This window comes from Adiantum capillus-veneris, chromosome 10 (genome assembly GCF_014529385.1).
Source record: "Adiantum capillus-veneris isolate H3 chromosome 10, ASM1452938v2, whole genome shotgun sequence".
NCBI classification, from domain to species: Eukaryota; Viridiplantae; Streptophyta; class Polypodiopsida; order Polypodiales; family Pteridaceae; genus Adiantum; species Adiantum capillus-veneris.
Window position 1 is genome coordinate 30590624 of NC_140940.1, and position 22369 is coordinate 30612992.

Sequence of the window (22369 nt, forward strand, 5' to 3'; positions counted from 1 at the left end):
TTTATCATGGCCGGGAAAGTTTGGCTCAAGAAGAGGAGTTTTTGCTAACAGGAATCATTCCAAAGGAGATTCAGAAGTCTAAGAAGTATGGATTTGTGCGTAGAGCATACAGGTACAAATTGATTGGTGATGTCTTATACATAAAAGGGGCTGATCTCGTGTTGAGACGTGTACCTTGGCGGGAGGAGCTTTACAAAGTGTTGGAAGAGAATCATGAAGGCGCATGTGGTGGACATTTTGCTCTAAAGATCACCTTGCATAAGATTTTGCAAGAGGGGTATGTATGGCCTAGTTTGCACAAGGATGTTCACCATTGGTGTAGGTCTTGCAATAGGTGTCAAGCATTTGGGAAGAGAGTGTTGAAGCCAGAGCTACGAAAAACCATTATGGCGTTTGATGTGTTTGAAAAGTGGGGGATTGATGCAATAGGCCCGTTACCTATCACAAGCAGGGGCAAAAGCTATATCTTGACGGCAGTGGACTATCTCTCTAGATGGGCAGAGGCTATAGCAGTAAAACAGATCACTGCAAAGGATGTGGCAAAATTTGTGTATGATGAAATATGTTGCAAGTTTGGGGTGCCATTAGAGCTACTTTCAGATAAGGGGCCAGGATTTAGAGCTAAAATGCTAGACTTCTTATGCACAAAGATGAAGATTAGGCACCAGCATACCACTCCTTATTACCCGCAGTGTAATGGCTTAAATGAAAGATTCAATGGTGAGTTGGTACAAATTCTTTCTAAAGTGACAGAGCACCAAGGAAAGAATTGGGATTTGGAATTGCCTAGTGCATTATGGGCTTACCGTACTTCGGTGAAGACAGGTACAGGGTTTACTCCATTTCATTTGGTGTATGGAAAGGAAGCACTATTGCCTGTGGAGGTAGAGTTGCCTGCGGTCAAGATGTTAGAGAAGTTGCTTGGGCCGCCTAGTGATGCATTCAAAGAGAGGCTCTTGCAGTTACAAGAGGTCCAGTTGGATAGGATGAGCGCATTGGAGCATTATGGGCAGATGCAGGATAAGGCTTTGGCAAAGATAAATGAAAAGGTCAAAAGTAAGGGTATCAAGAAACATGACTTGGTTTTGCGCTACAACAGTAAGCTGAACAACACCTTCCAAAAGAAGTTTCAAATTAAGTGGGAAGGCCCTTTCAAGGTAGTGGTATCAGCTGGCTAACCTGGATGGTGTTCTACATAAGTCAAGGGTAAATGGATTGCGTCTTAAATTGTATCATGCTAGATTGATGATGGTGGAGCACGATGAGCTTTCTGTGGATCAAGCAGTGTTGGTGAGGGATGAGGAGACCTGTGATGCGGCGAGTCTCATATCTCTCTTTGCTGCTGCTGATCATGAATGATCTAGCAGGCTAGGGGATGGGCAAATTATGTCAGGAGTTTTTTGGAGCAAGGGATTGTGCATATGTACATATACATGCATGGTGCATCAAATAAAGAATTGCCCATTTTTCAGAGCCAGGTGGTTACGTGGGGCCCACATGTGTACAGGTAGGACAGGGTGTACATAGTGCATCGATTTTCACTATTACCAGTACCACTGTGTTTTTTCTACAATAAGGAGGAGTTAGTAGCGCGTAAAACTTCTCGAGGAAGCTATCCGCGGGCTGACGACATGGGGTCAATACTTGCACGCGGAGAAGTACGGACACAGCGTGGGTGTTTCCTTGTGATAATTATGCAGAAAGGTCATCATGAGGACCATACTTTGGGGCCACTTCACGTGGTGGCGGGATGCATTATTGAAAAAAGCTGAGTGCCAGGTGTGCGGATGATGCAAAAAGGTGACAACTATGCACTGCGAGGTCAGTTTTTGGCCTGTTCGGAGTCCGTTTGAGGTCATCTAAAAGACCAAGGGTGCCCAACTAATAAAGCTAAGTGTGGGAACTGAAAAAACAGAGAGAAGACCAGAAAAAACGTGGAGAAGAGAGGAGGAACAGCCGCAGGTGTGTTTTTAGGGTTTTTGGAGCCTGTTTTGGCCGTAAACTGCTCATCCGAGGTCGGATTTGAGCACTTTCACATTGTAGACTGGGGTTTTGGGCCGTTCCGGACGCGATGGCGCTGTCCATTTTGCCAAATTCCTCACTCTTTTTGTGCTGTTTTTACTGTGTAAGTTTCTCCTATGAGCGAAGCTTCTGCTCCAATTTGTGATTGTATCCGGTATCTTTTACCCATATTGTGTGAGCTATTTGCCCCATTGGTGTTGGCCCGAGCTCAATTGTATCTAAACATCAAAAATTCTCCTCTTTTGAGCTGAGTTTTTGGGGGGGGGGGGGGTGTGTGTGTGTGTGTGTGTGTGTGTGTGGAGTGGGCAAGTGGATAGTTTCTCTCCTCTCACTCCAGAGCTGTGTTCCCTGTCTCGGCAAGGTGTGTTGTGTAAGCCGAGTGGTGCCCCATAGTGTGTGTGTGTGTATCTTCCCAAGAGTGTGTGTCCGGTCGTTATAGAGGCGCTGTGTGTGTTTTCATCCCGCTCACATCGTAATGCCTGAAAGACCTGAAGCAGATGATCTCTATGTTCTGCCTCATTCTTGGAGAAAATAATGATATCGTCAAAGAAAGTGCCAACAAATAGCCTGTACTCTCGAAAAATCCTGTCTATCATACGGTTAAATGTCACAGGAGCATTGATTAAGCCAAAACGCATCACCAAGAACTCAAATGACCCAAAAGTCGTCCGAAAAGCTATCTTGTAGACATCTCCCGACGCGATTCTGATCTGATGATATCCACTCTTCAAATCAATCCTGCTAAAGCACGGGGATCCCAGTAATCTGTCGAGTATATCATCAATCCTAGGAATCGAAAATTTGTTCTTGATGGTGATTTTGTTGAGAGCTCTATAATCGATGCACATTCTCCAAGATCCGTCTTTCTTCAAAACCAACAACACTAGAGAGGAATACGGTGAAGTACTAGGCTGGACAAGACCCTTTTCCAAGAGGTCTTTCACTTGGTTCATAATCTCTTCATTCTGTGCTCGGCTCACACGGTAAGGTGGCCGGTTCGGTGGTGTGCTTCCAGGCATCAGATCAATGGTATGATCTTCACGACGAGCAGGTGGTAACTCGCCTAGTAGGCCCTCTGAGGAGCAATCGGCGTGAGAGTGGAGAAAATCTTGGCGTTCTTTATCAAGTTTAGACATATTTGTCCTATCCTTATTGCTTAATTCTTTCATAAAGATCGAGTAAACAAAAAGACTGGATTTCATTAATTTAGAAATGACCGAAGCCGATACAATAGGGATAGACTTGCCTTCAGTTTTATGTCAAGTACATTGGTTTTGCCCTTCTTTGTAGTCAATGTCGCTTTCCTTGCCCAATAATCGACCACGGGGTTGTTCTTGTGGTACCAGGGAATCCCTACGAGAACATCACAACCTTCCAAAGGCATTATGAAGAAGTCATCATGCCCCAAATATCCCTGACAAGGCAACCGAAGTTTGCCAATGACAGGTGTAATGGCTACGTCCCTGTCGGGTGCCGCTAAAACAGCCTCCGCAAGTGGTCCCATCCGATCGGGAGTGATCTTGAGCCACGCCGCCAATTCCGGTGAAATGAAGTTGGCCTTGGCTCCTCCATCAAAGAAGATCAGGGCCTCTTGGTCTTTCACTTTGCCCCAAGCTCGACAAAGTTATGTACTCTCGTCCATGGTATTGGGATAGGTATCCACACAATCTGGAACCAGTCCTGTTTTCATCTTGCCTTTTCTTCCACGTTCCTCAGCTGCTCTCGAACTCTCATGCCTTTTGTCGTCCTTGTCATTCTGTTCTTTCTGTGCCTTTTTAGGGCACTTCGCGGAGATATGTCCATGTTCCCCGCATCCAAAGCACTTCCCCTCCCTGATAAAGCAAGCTCTCTCTGAGGAGTAAGCTTGGTCGTGCATCCTTCTTTTCTGGGTTACGCTTTCTCTTTCTACTTTCATTCGCTGAAGTCTGTTCGGCTCGTTGTGTCATGACCTCATCGGTGGGGTAGGTGAGACTGCCAGAGTGAATGGCAAAGCCCCGTTTCGCACGACTCATTAACTCCTGAATAGAAGTTGACTTCTGTTCCAAGCAGTGATCTCGGATCTCTGTAGGTAGACCCAAGGTAAACCGCTCAATCTGTTCTTTGAATGAGATCCTCTTGATTGAAGAGGCGGGTAGAAAAGAGCTCCAGAATCTCTCGCAATAAGCATCCACTGTATCTCTCTTGGTCATCCGAAGATGGTTCCAAGCAGCTCGTATATCGCGTTCATACTCTTGAGTCAACCAAGAAGAATTAAAAAGCTTCTTAATTTCAGCCATTTAACCGGCGATGTCAAACTGCTGTGTAAAAAACAAAGCCTTCGAAGCATCTTTATATCCTGTAAAAGTGTCAGATTTGATCGACTGTCCACCTTCCTTAAACTCTCGAACTTTTTTGCTTTTATCTTCCAGAAAGTGATACTGGTTGGCTTTATAAAAATTCTTCTTGTTCGCATAAAAGTTGCCGTCATCAGAATCTGAACTGTCTGTAGACGAGTCCTTTGTAGAACTGTCACTCACTGGGGAGATTAAGACTTCTTTGCCTTTTTCTTGCCCTTTCCAAAGCGCTGTTTCTTGCTTCGCTTTTTGCCTTTTCTTTCTTTTTCGCTCGAATATGAAGAGCTAGAAGAACTGTCAGAAGAAGAAGAAGAAGAAGAACTGGGTACTCCTTCAAATCGAACACGCTTCTTCTGTTTCTTTGCCTTATCAAATATCGACTGACGACCCAAATAACCCGGGAAGTCAGTGTCTTTCTTCTGCTTTTTGCCGTGCTTTTTAGCTTTGTTTTGCGCGTCAAAAAGCTGAGCAATCCGTGCATCAACCACCTCTTCTAATTCCTTCTCTGAATATGTCTTGTGAGCAGAAGGTTTCTTGAGAGCGGGTTTCGGGGATGGTGTTGTGGTTTTCTGCCACTACTCGTGCACTTCCTGAAAAGAAGTCTCGCTCATATATTTTTCCAATTTTGGGTCCTTCGCAAAACTGAGCATCATCTTTGTTGCATCGCCAATCAATTGACGATGCTTCATCTCTCGTTGCTCCGCCTGAGTAGGCCGAGGCAGGCCATACTCTGTAACTAGAATCTTCGTTGTGATCCCTGTCCGCATCTCCGGATGCAGAGGGAGTCAACTGATCCCTGCGTGAAGCCATAGGTGGCGCGGAAAAAAAAATTGGGATCGAATTTCCCGTAGAAGAGAAATCGGCCGTGTTATGATACCAGTGTAACAGACTTGGACACTCCAAGTCAAGAATCAACCACGACAGCACTAAATAACCACTTCAAAACAGTTCACAGCTCACAATAGATTTACACTGGCCCGGCGGAGTTCCGTGCCTAGAGATATTGGCCCCTAAGACTGGCGCCCCTTTCGGTATTTCTTTTTGTATTAATTAGTTCAAAGTACAAAGTTGGGTCTCACTCTCAGACTCTGCGTCCAGATGCTCTGCAGAGTGGGAGCCCAATCCACATATTTATTGTTTACAAGGTTGCCAAAAGCCTAAAAATAAAAGCAAAGGCTCTTTCTCTCACAAGCTCTCTGAGCTTCAGAAAATAAAGCAAAGTTCCTTTCTCTTTCTCTCTCTCTGATGATTGCGTCAAGCAAAAAGCAAATCTGCCGCCGCTAAAAGCTGCCTCCGTAATTTCCAAAAAGCTGCCGTACGGTGCCATGTCATCATTCTACGCTTTTTCCGGGACCTGCCCTGCTGCCCTAGGGTTAGGGTTAGGGTTTCTACTGTTTTAGGGCTTTTGGCAGATTTTAGGATTGGGGATTCCAAAATTAGGGTTTTCAGCACCAGTTAGGATTTCTGCTCTTGGGGAGCCACGTCATCACTTTGTGACAATCACCCCTAGCCTTTTCAGTTTTCAACCCTTCCTCCGTCGGTTTGACTTGGACCTAATCTCGCTAGCCTCTTCATTGTGGTTCAGTACTTCGACAACCCATCGAGCCTCTCCTCGGCCATTCCCTCGCCATCATTAAGTACTCCCATCAATTTCTATCATCGGTCTCATTGAGAGCTGCATTTTCAGCCCTGATTTACATGATAAATCTATTGCGTTTTGTGTGCCGCATCTGTGTTTTTTGTAGCTAGCTTTCAGCTCTTCATTCCAATAAAATTAAGTCTGTAGCATTCATAAATCACCAAAACTAGAGAAGATACTTCATCCAATTAGATCCAAAAGGAATCATGACGCCAAACAAGAAAGACATTCTGAGGACTGGTCAGCTGAAGGTTGTCAATCTTTTAGAGGGCTAAAGCAATTCAACCTTTGAGATGGTTGTAAATTGTGGAGACATCCCAACACCTGGCTCTCAACTCACTCATTATTCATCGCTATTGCTTGCAATTTCTTTATCTACTAGTGATGAATCATTGATCAATCTAGCCACGTTTAACTGCTTGGAGAACTCTATCATTCCAAAAGAGGCATTGCATCAGCATTGATTTATACACATCTTTGGCAACACATCGCAATCTACATCTTCTTATCAATCAGTAGCTATTAATCCGGAATCAAAGTGTTCCAATCTAAGACAACCACCACGGGCGCTCGCAGACATCATGAGCCTACATTTGGAATCACATCTTTTATAGGGACAAGGATTTATCTAGAGCTTCTATCTTTTAGAAATCTAGTCAAAGCCCCAAGATGAGCCTCTATCTGTGGAGAGTTACTTGGTTGTTTGATGAGACATCATCCATTTGACTTGCCATGGTTCATGGACATTCCACAAAACGTATCCATCTTCATTTCCGATTTGGCGTTGCTCTTGCCAATCTTCCCCTGTAGAAGCAGCACAGGCTGGTGGGTAACCTTCGTGAACATCGGTGTTTGCATACCCAGTCATGCGCTCTACATGCATCCATCTAGTTTTCAGTTTGGTTTATACCGCTCTCAACTGTTTATACCGCTTGAGTTGAGACAGCAAAGGTTACCATTTGCCGATAACCAACAATAGCATCGTTGATCCAGCAAGTAGTCCATTGTTTATGAGTAGATGCATCATTATTATCCTTGTGTTTTGGACATTTCTACATCACCCAGGGGAGCCTTTCTCTCAAAAATCACTATGGAGGACATCATCTAGCCGGGACTTCATCCGAGACCATCTTATAGAGTGCATGGAGTCTGGTACTAGTACCTCACTTTAAATAGGAGGGAATGTCATGTACACTTGACCCTATATGCCACATGGACATGCTTCATCGACTTCTAGAGCAAATTTCTAGTTGAGCTTTTGGTCTGTTGTCACAAGACGGGCACCACGTGCCAATAGAAAAGAACAAACTGAACAGACTTTTAGCACTTCAATAACAACTGAACTGAAATAGAGAGAGACGACATGCGACACGGAGTGGCGAAATTCCACCCCAGAGAGTATTGGCCCCAAACCTTGGCGCCCCTTTCGGTATTTCTTTATATTGCATCAACACAGTACAAGCCGGTACTCCAGACTCTGCACCTTCTCCAAGAAGCATGCCAGAGAATGAGCCCTAACCTCATATTTAAAGGCCCTTGGCCTGAAAAGCAGTTACAGTAAGAAAGTCTTTAAAACTCAAAAGCTTATGGTCCAAAAAGCAGTGCCAAAAGCTGTCAGCGTAATTTACGAAAACCCGTACAGCATGCCACGTCATCAGTCAATGCAAAATGCGGAAATCCGTACAGCTTGCCACGTCATATTGCCAACACAATTTTTGGAAATCTACCACGTCATCAGTTTTTGCGTGTGTGCGGATCCTGCTTTATTTTAATCCTTTATGTCACCTGGGGCCCCATCGGACGGGGTCCCCATAAGTTGGTAGGACTTCTTCTTCTATTACTTGTTCTCTTAGGGTTTAGGCCCCTCGGCCAGCATCTACAAGTTGGCTCCATTCTTTAGGGTTTTGACACGTCAGCAATTTGTAATATCTCCCCTTCTTAAGAAAGAGTAATCGTCCGCGATTACAGCAATCTGCAAAACAACTCAAGTTAGCTAAAAAATTTCCGAGGGACAATCAGTGTGCTCTTTTTATTAAGGAGTTAGCTTCTCCTTTCTACACTTTTGATCAAGGTGTTAGCTTCTCCTTTCGGCTGTTTTGATCAAGGAGTTAGCTTCTCCTTTCTGCTCTTTTGATCAAGGAGTTAGCTTCTCCTTTCGTCCAGATCGGAACTCTTGATATTCCGGCGTAGTAAAATTAGCCATCACACCCATACCGTATTGATCTTCCACGGGTGTCTTGATGCACTAAAATTACATACCCAGGCAATCTCATCCAATTAGGAATATTCACTAATTGACACATCACAATGCAACACAAATGCTCACATATGCATGTTACAAGACACAACAAACAACACCGTTGAGCACTCCCCCGAGACAAATGGTCTGCGGTATGAAGCTACTCAACGACTACCCCGTCACTCCCCCCACAAATAACCTAAAAAGGTCCGGGCCATGAGCTCAGAGGACTGTACAACCAAACATTCCCCAGACCGCAGTCTGCGTCGCTCGGAGGTTCAAGCATACAACCAAACGCTCCCCAGGCATCAGCCTGTGTCGTTCGGAGGTTTTCTAGCATACAACTCCCTAGGCATCGGCTTGCGTCGTTCCGAGGTTCAAACAATACCAAAACAATATTTCTCACTTCTCCACCCGGGAGTAAAAATCACCAATCAATGAAACCAGTATTAAAACCAGAGTACATTTCAAATCGGCACCAAGACAGGTTTAAAACAGATAGCATCCATTACAAACAAAGTTCAAACAATCCTTTCTCAAACAATGTTCAAAAATATCTAACTAGAAAACAACTAGAGAGGTCATTCAGGGTTTTGTTCGGACAATGGGCTTGCCCTTCTGCATCACGGTGATGGTTCAGTTCCTGACCTGGAGAGTTGCATCATTCTTGTCGTGCCAGGGCAGTGGAAATCGGCTTTTCCATTATAATCTTGTATATTCATTGGAAGTGCACCAATGAGCGGTACCACTTTCTAAGTTTGCCCCGTGGCTAGCTCAGCTTCAATTTTTCTACCCTCTGCATCATAATCAAAGTGCATTTGCTTCAAGAATTCTGGATGGATGAAGTTCTCCATAGCTCCGGGTCAAAGAAAATAAGGGCTTTCAGGCCGTTGACTTTTCCATAAGCTCTGCATAATTCATTAAAACTCTCGAGGTGTATAACATAAATATCGGGTACTAGTCCAATAGCAGGTCTAGCCTTCTTGGCCGGAGGTGGCCGCAGGGATCTGTCTGTCGTGGGAGCAGAAGGTTGCACTGAGGACGTCGAGGCTTGGTCAGGACATGTATTGAACGTATGCCCTGTTTGGAAACATTCAAAGCATCGGCCTTCTTGTAACAAGGCGTCCCGTTGACGTTGTGTCAGACGAGGCCGTTGAGGTTGGTTTTCACGGGATTTTGGAGAATTGTTTGTTGTTGCCAGGAGTTCTGGTCAGTAGCCAGAGGTTCTTCTGTGGTAAACTCCAACTTTCCTTTCATGAGCTTGTAGCCGACCGCGGCACGGAACATAAGCTCTTGCATGGTAGAGACTTGCTTGGAGAGACAATATTCTTGCAATGGTGATGGTAGTCCAATGGTGTAGCGCTCGCATTGGTCCTCCAAGGGAATGAACTTAAAGGACACCGGAAGGTACACGTCGAGAAACCTTTGGTTATAGTCGTTCATGGTTTCGATGGCAAGCATTTTTAAGTTACCCCACTCTGCCAAAATCTGGACTTCAAACATCGAAGTCATGTAACTATGTGCAAAAACTGTCTTGAAAGCTTGCCAGGTCGTTGGAGCATGTGGTTGTGTCGTGATTGAACTCCACCATTGCATAGCATTATCTTTAAGAAATCCCGCTGCTCGAGAAATCTTGGATTCTTCTGTATAGTTCCCCAAAGCATAGATGTTGTCGAATTGCTGTAGGAACTGCAATGCTTTCTTGCGATCTTTCACCCCGGAAGAAGTGAAAATTTTAACTGTCGCGCCACCATCTTTGAAATCTTTGGGTTGGTTAGGTGCATGTCCCGAGTATGGATAATAAGGGTATCCATATGGGCTCCAAACATTGTAGCCTGGTGGAGGTGGTGGTGGAGACGGGGGCAATGGCGGTGGCAAAGGCGGTTGCACTGGATCAGGTTCAGATGGCTGCATCATATTCCTGAAGACTCCCCCGATCGGAACAGATGGCTGAGAAGGTTGTCGGTTGGAAGCTCTCGTACTTCCTGGTGCCGGAGGAGGAGGTACCACCTAGGGCATTAGAGGGGGTAACATGTAGCTCAAAATTTGTTGAAAACTTTGCAGCATCGGAAGATTTTGCTGAGGATGCCGCGAAAGAATGTCGTGAAGCGCATTGAGCAGAAACTGCACATATTCTGCTGAATCCATGAATTCCAAGTCTGGGGTTCTTTATGGCTTATGCCTTGTAAGACACAGCGATGAAGACGAGAGCGCGCGATGCGCGATGAAGTAAGGGTGGGAGTGGCTAATAAGTCCGGGTTGGAGGGCGAAGATACCTTGAATAAAATTCCAATAGCTCTGTCTATTCTTTTGTAGGACCGGTATGCTTTCAGAAAAGCACACGACTGATGCTCTGATACCATTGTCACAAGACGGGCACCACGTGCCAATAGAAAAGAACAGACTGAACAGACTTTTAGCACTTCAATAACAACTGAACTGAAATAGAGAGAGACGACACGCGACACGAAGTGGCGGAATTCCACCCCAGAGAGTATTGGCCCCAAACCTTGGCGCCCCTTTCGGTATTTCTTTATATTGCATCAACATGGTACAAGCCGGTATTCCAGACTGTGCACCTTCTCCAGGAAGCATGCCAAAGAATGAGCCCTAACCTCATATTTAAAGGCCCTTGGCCTGAAAAGCAATTACAGTAAAAAGTCTTTAAAACTCAAAAGCTTCTGGTCCAAAAAGCAATGCCAAAAGCTGCCAGCGTAGTTTACGAAAATCCATACAGCATGCCACGTCATCAACCAGCGCAAAACGCAAAAATCCATACAACCTGCCACATCAGTATGCCAACGCAATTTTCGAAAAACTGCCACGTCATCATTTTTTGCGTGTGCGCGGATGCTGCTTTATTTTAATCCTTTTTGTCACTTGGGGCCCCATCGGACGGGGTCCCCATAAGTTGGTAGGACTTCTTTTTCTGTTACTTGTTGTCTTAGGGTTTAAGTCCCTCGGCCAGCATCTGCAAGTTGGCTCCATTCTTTAGTGTTTTGACACGTCACCAGTTAGTGACACTGTGCTCTTGGGCCCGAATTTAAGTTTGAGCCTCATGACCTGGATGCTTAGTTTTAAAGCCTCATGAGCAACTCTGTGTGTGCACACCCGTCATCGTCCTTGACTTCAATATTCTCGGCATCGGGTTTTCTCTCCGTCTCGACATCGGCTTCGGTTTTCGACGTCGAGCTCTCCGATTTCAACTTTTTCGTCATCGTTCTCTTCGGCATCATACTCTTCAGGAAGATTTTCTCCAGCATCATTTTTTTTGCATCAACATACTTCAGGGTTTTGGACAACTTTGAGTGCTGAATATTCAGCCATAGACAGGTGCATATATGCATGTGTGGGCAGCCCGACTACTAGTCGATACACACAAGTGGGAGGCTTGTTGCAAGCCATATACAAGTGTTCTTTCCAGGTTATTTTCAGCTCTATATAGCTGAGAATTGAGGGAATTTATAACCGTGTTTTGCATGTGGAAGTGGTCTATATGCACGTTCGGATTGACACTTCGATGCATACCCATGTACATCAGTGGTAGTAGGACATTTGAGGAGGTTTTGCATGCGTTTGGTGTATGATATTTTCAGTTTTTCATTGCTGAAATTTTACAAATTTTGCAACCATTTTATGGTTATGTACGACGCCCAAATGCGGCTCAAGACATAGCTAGTTTTGTACCTACCTAAGCCTTGAAGGGTTTGTAACTCGAAAACTTGCATGTAAAGGGAGACCCCGGCCTAGCTACTCCACAAGTTTACAGATAATGCCCATGCTCCAACGTTTTTATAAAGGCGGCCCAAGCATTCGTCGATCTTAGTAAGATTCGCAGCGCCAGGTGGAGAAGCAGATCAGCCCTAGTGTTTTCCTGTGGATTAGCTAGCGTTTTTTGGAGTAGCCCTAGTGTTTTTTTACTCAAATCAACCTAGCGTTTTCAACAGCAGCATTCAACCCTAGCGCTTTTACCCTGCATCATCAGGTCAATCCTACCACTGTGCATCACTGTAAATCACCCCTAGCATTTCCGACTTTTAGCTCTTCCCTCGCTGGATTGCCTTGGATCTAGCCTGACTAGCCTCTTTTTTGTGATTCAGTACTTCGGCAGCCCATCGAGCCTCTACACGGCCATTCTTTCACCATCATTAAGTGCTCCCGTTGATTTCTATCATCGGCCTCGTTGAAAGCCACGTTTTTAGCCCTGGTTTACATGATAAATATGTTACATTTTGCATATCAAACCTGCATTTTTGCAGCCAGCTTTCAATTCTTCATTCCAATAAAACTTTTGATAGTATTTTACGCACTTTCTTAGTCACAAAGAAAAATAGCCTTGTGATGGCAAGCGTAAAACACTATCAAAGGCTCATTACACATACATGCATAGAATTCATACTCCAATCTCACTTACAAACCAAACAAATATCATAACCAACCGCTCTTCCAGTTAACCATGCACCAGAAGACTGCCTTTTCACCCCAGATCCCCAATTTTCCCCAAGTCGACCAGAGCAAACACTCTCTCCTAAAAGGAAACACAACAAATTGCCAAAGCCTACATCGTACTTCCATGAAGCAAGAAATCTCTCTCAACCAAACCCAATAGGCGTTATGACACATACTAGCCCAAAACATTGGTTAATATATTTCAATCCCATACACTGCCACACATTACAAGCATAAACTCCATTAACTTCACTTCACATTATTAGACAGTTGGCATATGAGTTTCATGCACGCACAACAAATTCGAAACGTTGACCACACCCCGATTTCCCAAAACATGTGACCAGCAATCAAACCAAGAGCATAATTACGCACCTTGCTACAAATAACCTCGTCCGCTTCTCTTTCAGATACTTGCAAAAAGCTGCATAGAAAATAGTTAAACGATATAAACAAATTTGACTTCTTCCAATAACGAAAAAAGACATTGCCTTGATAGAAAGATCTATGGTTTAAAGTAGCCCCAGTGCCCAAAAAAACCTAGGTTTAGTGGAAATCTTTTGCTTTACCATAATAAGTTAAGAGTGGAAATGGAGATGTCTTTCCATTCTAGTCAGAGTAATCATTCTTTTTCAATACTTAACCCTACACCCAAAGAAAATTCTGATTCAAGATTCGTGCCCTAAGCTTTTTTGAATTTGGTAGACCTTACATCGTCATTACATTTGCATAAAGCTTCTAGAGTGATCAAACCTAAGAAAGATTTCAGGAAACCATAGTTAGGATGACTTGACGGGCTCGCTGCTACTGCTTCACCTTCGCACGCCATCGCTCCCCCCCCCCCCCCCCACCTCAGCCCGCTGCCTCCCCCCCCCTGCCCTTATGCCTCGCTGCCTGCCCCGTGCTGCCTTTTACCCACTGCCGCCCCCGTCACCCCCTCCTCCTGCTGCCGCCAGTGCTTCCACCTTCCCCAGCCCGCTGCCCCCCCCCCCCCCTCCCCCCCCAGCCCGTCTTCCCGCCCGCCTCGGTTTCTCCCCGTCAACCCCTGCAATTCGGCCTTCAGCATTGCTTCAATTTTTGGGGTAGTGTTTCCTGCACCTGATTGCAACGTCCACCCGTAGACCTCTTCTTACGACACAACAGTAGACACAGATGGAGGCTCCAGCTTCGCCAAAGAGGGACTCGCCAGAAGCCCCCTCGCCCGACCCCGCTGAGCCCACCATTCGACTTGCTCTCTCGCCGACAGAGCAAGCGAGCCTTGCCGCAAAGGTAGAGCGATTGCAGGCGACTTCGGTCATCTGCAAGATTCTCAACAACCGACCTAGCAGAGGACAGCTGCGAGACCTTCTCCAAGCCCGCCTTCTCGCAGAGGTGGGCAAGATCTTGGATGTCCAGATTCTCGGACGGGGGTACTATCAGATCGAGTTTGAGACCTCCGAGATGGCGTCCAAGGTCATAGCTATGAGTCCACTGGCCATCCGAGCATCACGCGCCCACTTTCGACAGTGGCCACATGGTTTTGACCCGGCTTCGGATGTTCTAGTAGAGGAGGCAGACATCCCCATCTCAGTCTGCTTTCCGGGTTTACGGAGGGAGTACCTACCACTTCTTTCCAAGATCAGCTCCGCCATCGGGACTGTCCTGGAGACACCTCGTACGGCAGCATCAGTAGCTGCCAAGGCGACTGGCATCCCCTCAGTTCGAGTTTTGGTCAGAGATACCCACACGCTCCCGAAGGTCATCCTTCTGCCTCAGGTGAGTGGGGGTTGGTTTAAACATGTGGAGTACTCGGGCCTCTCGAACCAGTGCTTCATTTGCCGACAGATGGGCCACCTAGCAAAGGCCTGTCCATGGAGGAGGCCGCGACCTGCACCACAGCCTCAGCCCCAGCCTGCCAGGGCTGGGCCGCAGCCACAGTCAGCTGCACAGCGCACAGATTCAGAGCCACCCTCCGAGCCTGGGGCTCCAGCGGAGGAGGGGTGGCAGCAGGCCCGTGGCCGTCAACGCCAGCGGCTACAGCGACAGCCTGGCACTCAGAGTGGCCCTCAGGTGCCTACTCAGCAGCAGTGGGTTCCCACGGGGAACCTCTTTGGTCCTCTTGAGCAGGAGGAGTCCCCTATGCCAGCCTCCACCTCCGCTTCACCCTCGACAGCCGCTCCCCCTTCAGAGTTCCCCTCCTCCTCCTCATCCTCCCCCCCCCCCCACCTTCTGCTCCCGTCGCCTCTCCGCCTCACCCCTCTACCTCTGTCGCCCCATCCCGCCCCTCTTCTCCTCCGCTCCCCCCAACTCCTTCTCCCCCCCCCCCTCCTGCTCCAGTTCCACAGTCGACTCAGGAGAGTGGTCCCTCTCCGACGGCTAGGAGATCTCTTAAGCGCCTTTGCCACGAGTCGCCTAGCGAGAGAGGGTCAGCCCTTCTTACGGCCCCCTCTGCAGATTCAGACATCTTTCCTTGCAGCTATCCCTCGTGGTCTGACGAGCATTGACCTCCGACGCCGCTGGGACTTCTTCGACTACGGGTTCACTCGCTTTCTCGGCGATTCCGCAGCAGACCACGAGGCAGCCTGCTTCAGGGTCCATGCTTTGTTCCTCGCCGCTAGGGGGACAGAGACCTTGGACTCGGCAGTTGGTTTCTCCTTCCCCCTCTGTGGTAGGGCCGAGACAGAGCGGTCCCTCGACTCAGTGTTGGGATGGTTGCATACACAGGTCCTCGAGTTCTCTCATCACATGGGAGAACTTGGAGTACAAATTTGCTGCAGACTTTGTGGCCATTGACAAAGTTTATTGTGACACGCCCAGACTCAGCAAGATGTAGGAACATTGTGGTGTACTTCTTTGCTGATACGCAGTGTTTGCCTTGCTATGTATACAATCATGAGGACTCCTGGACAGAGGAGGTTGCTTTACGCACGGCTTGCTCAGCTTGGGCTTGGGCTAGGCACTCACTACAGTCACGCCTATCTAGAGGACGCTCGGATGCGGATTACTCCCCATCCAAGCCAGCCTCGAAGATAGCCCGTCTTGCTGCTGCGGCAGCATCTGTTCTCTCTCGCTCCCCATGAGGATCGTCTCATGGAACGTGCACGGACTAGGTGGGCCCCAGTTTCAGCGACAACGGGGCCGACTGCGTGAGGAGCTTCAGGGTTGCCTTGTGGGAGGAGAGATTGATCTCCTTATGCTTCAGGAGCACCATCTGTGTGAGAGCCGCATTCGGCGATGTGGTCAGATTTTGCGTGGACGATATGATACCTTTTGGTCAGCTGCTTTTGGACCTGGAGGCATCCAGGGTGGGGTATATATGACTTGCGGATTCATTGCAGCAGGCCATTGTGGGCAGAGGGATTATTGTGTCAGGCAGGGCTCAGTGGATTAATATGCACGTTCAGGGTGGCCTTGTGGGCTTCCTGAACATCTATGCGCCCAATGTGGCGAGTGCTCGTGCAAAGTTTTGGTCACAGATTGTTGAGTCTTTGCCGCAGGCCGACCATTGGTGTATAGGAGGGGACTTCAACATGTTGGAGGACCCTTCTGACAGGATTGGAGGCAGCCATGCTATTGTGCATGGAGTCGAGTTGGCAGCTTGGGAGAGGTTGTGTATGACTTTGAGGGTCTCGGATACATGGCAGCACTCTGGCTTTGTGAGGCCTCCAGCCAATCTTGCCTTCTCTAGATCGGACCGCAGAGTGGGAAGAGTGAATCTATCGCGGATAGATCGCTTCTACACTAGTGACCACTTCAGTGACTTAGGGGAATCAGTGGGCATCCTGGCTGGGACATCCTTCTCGGACCATGCACCAGTGATCCTCACAGTGGTAGACAGGCAGAGGAGTGGGAGCACGATGCTTCGCATCCCAGAGCGGGTCTTGTTGGACTCGGCACTCAGAGAGAGGGTAGAGGCTCTCTGGACAGAGGGCATGGACAGCCAGGTTCCACCTGCAGACAGAGTGGCCTTAGGCCTAGCTCAGCTTAGCCACTTTTTTCTTCTTTTTTCTTCAGGAGTCTCTGGCTCGCCGGGCTGCAGCGAGAGAGGAGGAGCAGCGTCTCACATGAGGCATTGCTTCACTACAGAGGATGCAGGAGCAGCATCCAGACAGTCCATGGTTGGAGGAGCAGTTACAGCAGGCTCGACAGGAGCTTGCTAGCACAGAGGAGAGGCGTCATGAGTTTGCCTTCCACCGACAGGCATCTCAATGGACTCAGGTGGGTGACAGAGTGACTGGTGCTTTTTTTGAGACAGTGGGACCTCGGCACTCGCATGCCAAGGTCAATCAGTTGAGGAGACCCGACAGGTCAGTTGCTTGTGAGCCCGAGGATATGCGTGCAGTTGCTATTGACTTTTACCGTGAGTTACTGTCGACTGAGCCCCAGTCAGAGCGGCAGGATGCATGCAGGGAGCAAGTTTGGGCACAGATGCCTTGTCTTGTGACAGAGGAGATGCGCCAGAGGCTAGAGATGCCACTTCAGCTTGAGCTGCACACGGCTCTTAGGGCCCTCCCTCGTGGTAGCTGTCCAAGTGAGGATGGGTTGACTCCCAGCTTTTTCTTGGAGTACTGGGACTTGCTTGGCCCAGATCTCTCTAGTGCCTTTCAGTACATCTTGCACACAGGGCCTGATCTACCTCATTCCAAAGGAGGGTGGCTCCTTGGATGAGATTCGACAGTGGCGCTCTATCACCATCCTCAACTCAGCCTACAAAATTCTTGCCAAGGCTCTGAGTTTGAGGATTCAACCACTTTTGGAGAGCCTTATACATGGGACTCAGACAGGTTTTGTCAAGGAACGCAGTATCCTTGACAACATCTTCACTTTCTGGGAGGCTTTTGCCCTGGCACGGCTTCGTAGTGAGGACCTTGTGATTCTTCTTCTCGATTTTGAGAAGGCATACGACAGAGTTGACTGGGACTTTCTAGAGGGCACTCTACGCAGGATGGGCTTCTCAGATGCTTGGATCAAAGGGGTGTCAGCTTTGTACAGACAGGCTCACAGTCAGGTGCTCTTGGCAGGAGGAAGAGGTGAGCGCTTCATGCTCACACGCTCGGTCAGACAGGGTTGTCCTCTTGCCCCCTTTCTCTTTCTGTTCTATGCGGAGGTGATGAGCAGATTTTTGGTGTCACAGCAAGTTGGTCTGCGGGGCTTAGCACTCCCCATTCGAGGAGATGAGCTACTGGACGCTGAGTTTGCCAATGACTCAGCCTTGTACTTAGAGGGCCAAGAGGCCAATCTGCACAGATGTGAGCAGGCTTTGGAGACCTTCTATTGTGCATCGGGCGCACTGATCAACTGGAGAAAGACAGTGGCTTTCTCGGTTGGCAGTGCTCTTGTGCCAGATTGGATGCCAAGAGAGGGTTTCAGGTGGATTCCCCCAGGGACTGCAGTTCGGTACTTGGGTTGTCAGGTTGGTTTGAACTTGTCCCTCGAGCAGCAGATTGCTCCTCTTCTCCTGTCCATCAGGAGAAAGCTGTTACATTGGAGCTCAGCACGACTTTCGCTGGCTGGTAGAGTAGTAGTTGCCAACCAGGTGTTGTTGGCGACTATATGGTACATCACTTCTTGCTGGATCTTCTCGAGTTCTTGTATCAGCCAGGTAGAAAGGCTGATCAGGAACTTCCTTTGGTTAGGACATGACACTCAGATTGCCCGAGCCAAGGTGGCTTGGTCGGTCATCACACTTCCTTGTTCTCAGGGAGGGCTTGGGATCATTGATCCAGCACAGCAGAGCAGAGCCCTTCTTGGGAAGTTCGTAGTCAGAGGACTTCTTCCAGGAGAGGGGCCCTGGAAGGAGTTCTTGCTACAGAGGCTTCGTGCCAGGGTGCCTCAGTTAGGAGACCCTTGGCAACCTTCGACCAAATGGATCCTTACAGAGTTGCGCCGAGTTGGTTTGAGCAGGAGACTGGAGGACCGCTTCGCTGTGAGTTTGCTTCGATCATGGGAGCTCTTACGGCATGGCCTGGAGCAGAGACAGCCAACGTGCACGGAGGAGCGCCTACGGTAGCCCCTCGTCTGGAACCCCATGGTTAGCACTCAGAGAGGCCACTTGGTTGGTAATCGGCCTCATGTTTCTTGGGGTCCAATGGCAGCAGGTCCAGCGCTCTCTCTAGGTGACTGACTAGAGTTCACACGTTTGTTAGACGAGGTGCAGGGTTTCTAGCTACAGGGCATGAGAGGGGTGCAGAGCATGTGTCAGGACATCTCAGAGTCAGTTCCCGCTCAGTGGCTCACGCCTCTCGAGCCAATGGCACCCCGGTGGATGGGAGCCTTCACACGACTGGAGGTTCTCATTTCAGTCAGGGCCTGCTCAGAGATTGTCTCAACCCTGTTCTTCGAGCTTCAGGGTGGGGGACGACTACAGCGAGTTGCAGTAGAGGCCCCCGTAGGTAGCAAAGTGTTTTTTTTAGAGGATCCGAGTACTGGGCATCTGTGGGAGGACCTGCGTCATAGACCCTGACCCAGCAGTTCTTGAGATTGGATACTGGAGGCTATGGGCTTGGGAGTGTTGTCCGCTGGCACAAGTACAGTGGGATCCTGGTGAGTGGCTATGGAGGGACCCCTTCTCTTCTGCAGACCACCCAGGAGTCCCGTTCTTTCAGTACACTGTTCGACTGGGACGTCATATACTAGCAACACAGAGAGAGGCCCACCCCGCTGCAGCACGTCATTGGCAGGAGGAGGGTCTCACAGTCGAGTTCTTGGCAGACTTTTGGGAGAGGTTATGAGACTCCAAACAGCCGAGACGAGTCACCTTGTTTCAGTGGCTGGTCGCAGATAGAGCTACAGCAGTAGGGAGTTGGCTAGTGCATAGTGGTCTCTCGGCCACATGTGCAGTTTGTGACCATTTGGTGGAGAGTCAACATCACTGTCTTTGGGACTGTTCCTCGGCCCAGCAGGTGTGTCTACGAGTTCTTCGGCTGATGCCTGCTCTCTCCACGGCTCGACAGTACGCTTGGGGGGCAGCGGCTTGGTCCACCCTCACGGGCCCGGCACTTTAGTTTGAGCTAATCTTCCACCAGCAGGATGATAGTGATGCAGGGGGGGCGACCTACACTCTAGCCTGCTACTACAGAGCTTACTCCACAGGAGTGGTGCAGTGAGAGAGAGGAGTGTTGGGAGCTCATCAGTGGCCTGACACTTTGGTTCATCTGGCGGGCCCGCTGTTTCCGCATCTTTGAGGCTCGCCCAGTGCCACCAGCAGAGACTGTTCGTGACTTTTGGCTAGAGCTGATCCATACTCTCAGAGGAGAGCTTGAGGGACTACAGGGCAGCTCCGACCGCATGCGGGAGCGCCGCGAGGCTTTCCTTCGACTCTGGCGCCCTGGGCCTTTCTACACCATAGTCCAGGGTGTGCTCAGATGGCACTACCGTCCACCTGTGTGGCCCTTCCCTCCTCCTATCTCTTGATTTAGCCTCATTGTATATATGCTGTTTTTTCATTGGGAGAGTCTCCCTATCATGTTTGTTGTAGCCCTCTCTTGCAGAGGTGGTTGTAGCCCTATGGGCAGTTTTCATTAACTAATAGAAGGATCTTTTTCTCGGAAAAAAAAAAAAGCTTCTAGAGTGGCATCAGTTTGTCGGAACTAATTAAGCATCAACTAAATAAATCGGAGTGCAGAATAAAATTTCAGGAGCTCGTCATTTGCCCTCCCATTACTAGTAGAAAAAATCATACACACAAGACGATGACAGAGCAATCAAATCTAGATTCCAAAAAAAGCTCTAAGATGAGACTATGAAATAATCATTGCCATGACTCTAAAATGATACACTTACGAAGGACACACCCATCTCCCACACAATCACATGTAGCATCATATTTATCTTCAAGGAGTAAAAAGAGTCTCGACTCGGGGATGGCTTTTAGATGCGATCAAAGAGCTACCGAGAGGAAGAAGAACACGCGGCGGAAGAAAACCTAATCAAAGAAAAACGCACAGAAAACTAGGTTCATATAGTTGTTCACAAGTACTACCTAGAATTTCCTATTGGCTGACATCTACAGCTACAGATTGAACAATCAATGTTCGCTTTTGCGTAAGTGCTGAAACAGTCTCTTCGCTTGCCTTGGAGCTCTCCCAAAGCTGGCAACATGATTCTTATCAGTAAAGTCATGGCTAAGATGACACAATTGATATCGCAGCAATCACACTTGGATGAGGGTGCAACCAAAGTTTTTGTCTATGATTCAGGAAGTGAGGTCAAGCAACTAAAATCCCTTTTGCACGGCACAGTGAAGCTCATTCAATCCTTCCTTGCGAAACTAGATGCTCATGAACAACAAATAAACCGCACGCACGCACACACAGACACACATGCACACACGCACGCTCTCCCTCGCAGCCTATGTTCGAGAGGTCCTTAACTTTCCTTGAGGTAGTGTGCGCATAGACACTTTCTGCCTCATCCATTCTCTATCCGCGGAGCAGCGACGAATCAAAGATTTGAAGGTCTTTCACAAGACGCAATCACCTAATAAACGAAGGCCTTTCACCAGATGCAATCACCTAACAAGGGAAGGCCTTCCGCTCTATGTTGCTTTCAGCGGTGATTGCTCTCACATGAAGGTTTGTGGCCTTGCACACGACGTATATATGGGTGACAGAATTTCCGAGGAGATGGTTTCAACAAGCTGAGTATCTACCAGTCGTAATCTCGTTGATTGCATTCCGATGAAGAGAAGTCTTCCCTTCTAAGGCTTTCAAGGAAGAAATTTCCTGCATGAGTTTTCGAGAAGCAGTCTCCCTCTGTTTCTTCTGAAGTTCATGAAAAGGCATGAGTCATCGTCTTTCTCGCAGTTGCTATTGCTCAAGCTTCTGCAAGGCTTGTGCTGGAAGTGGGCTTGCATGGTTTTCCATTTACAAGGGATGTGTGAAAAAGTTGTGGGCTGTTTCATCACTGCAAAGTGATGGACTCTGTCATGCTACAATCATGTATGATTGCAATTGGGGTTGGCATCTAAGCTTTGCAATGTATTCGTCGCCTCTTTAACATGTCCAGCAAGCGAAAGACAGGCTGGAGAAGCCATCTCTTTAGATGCATTGTTTTTTTATTATAAGATTTTTGAAATGAGAAGAGTGAGAAAGCTCTGGGCTGTTTTGGTCCGATGTGAAGGCTATTTTCCTAGGCTGATGTCATCGGATGCAAGGCGAGCACTTTTCTCGATATGTAATCACTTATGCTTGCACCTGTCATTGTGGTTGTAGAATATGTAAGGCAAGGCTGATGATGCTATGGGCTGTTTCCATCAAATGCATGGTGATGGGTTCTCTCATTGTAAGGTGCAGCGGAATGAATGTTGAACTTTGCTCAAGATGAGTGCTTCGAACTGTGCTCAAGGTTTCTCTTACGTACGGAAGGGAGAGCCTTCCGTTCCTTTAGTGAGAGAGTGCAATGGACACAAACAAAGTGAATGGACACTATGCGTGAAGGTGCATGAGCCTGAGAGATAGAGAGAGAAGAGAATACAACACCAGAGCTGTTGTCAAACCCTCCTCCGAAGGCCCCACTCTCTATGGCGAGAGTGGTCTACTATTGATTGCACAATCTCTACAATGCTTGGACTTGCCGACAATGTCGACGACGATGAGGATGACGACGAGACGGACTGAAATATGAAAATGCCAAGGGCTGAAATCTGCAAATCTTTATCTGCTGAATTCTGACACTATGTCGGTGACGATGTCGATGGCGACGATGCGA

The 22369-nt window shown here is 47.9% G+C and overlaps 1 long non-coding RNA gene across 1 annotated transcript in view; it reads right to left on the bottom strand.

Moving 5' to 3' along the window:
• LOC147448637 (uncharacterized) overlaps window positions 1–22369 on the bottom strand; it is an 82084-nt gene that overhangs the window by 33648 nt on the left and 26067 nt on the right. The window contains exon 2 of the long non-coding RNA XR_015189514.1: window positions 13058–13106. This is a non-coding gene — a long non-coding RNA (uncharacterized LOC147448637). The remainder of the gene's footprint in view (window positions 1–13057; window positions 13107–22369) is intronic.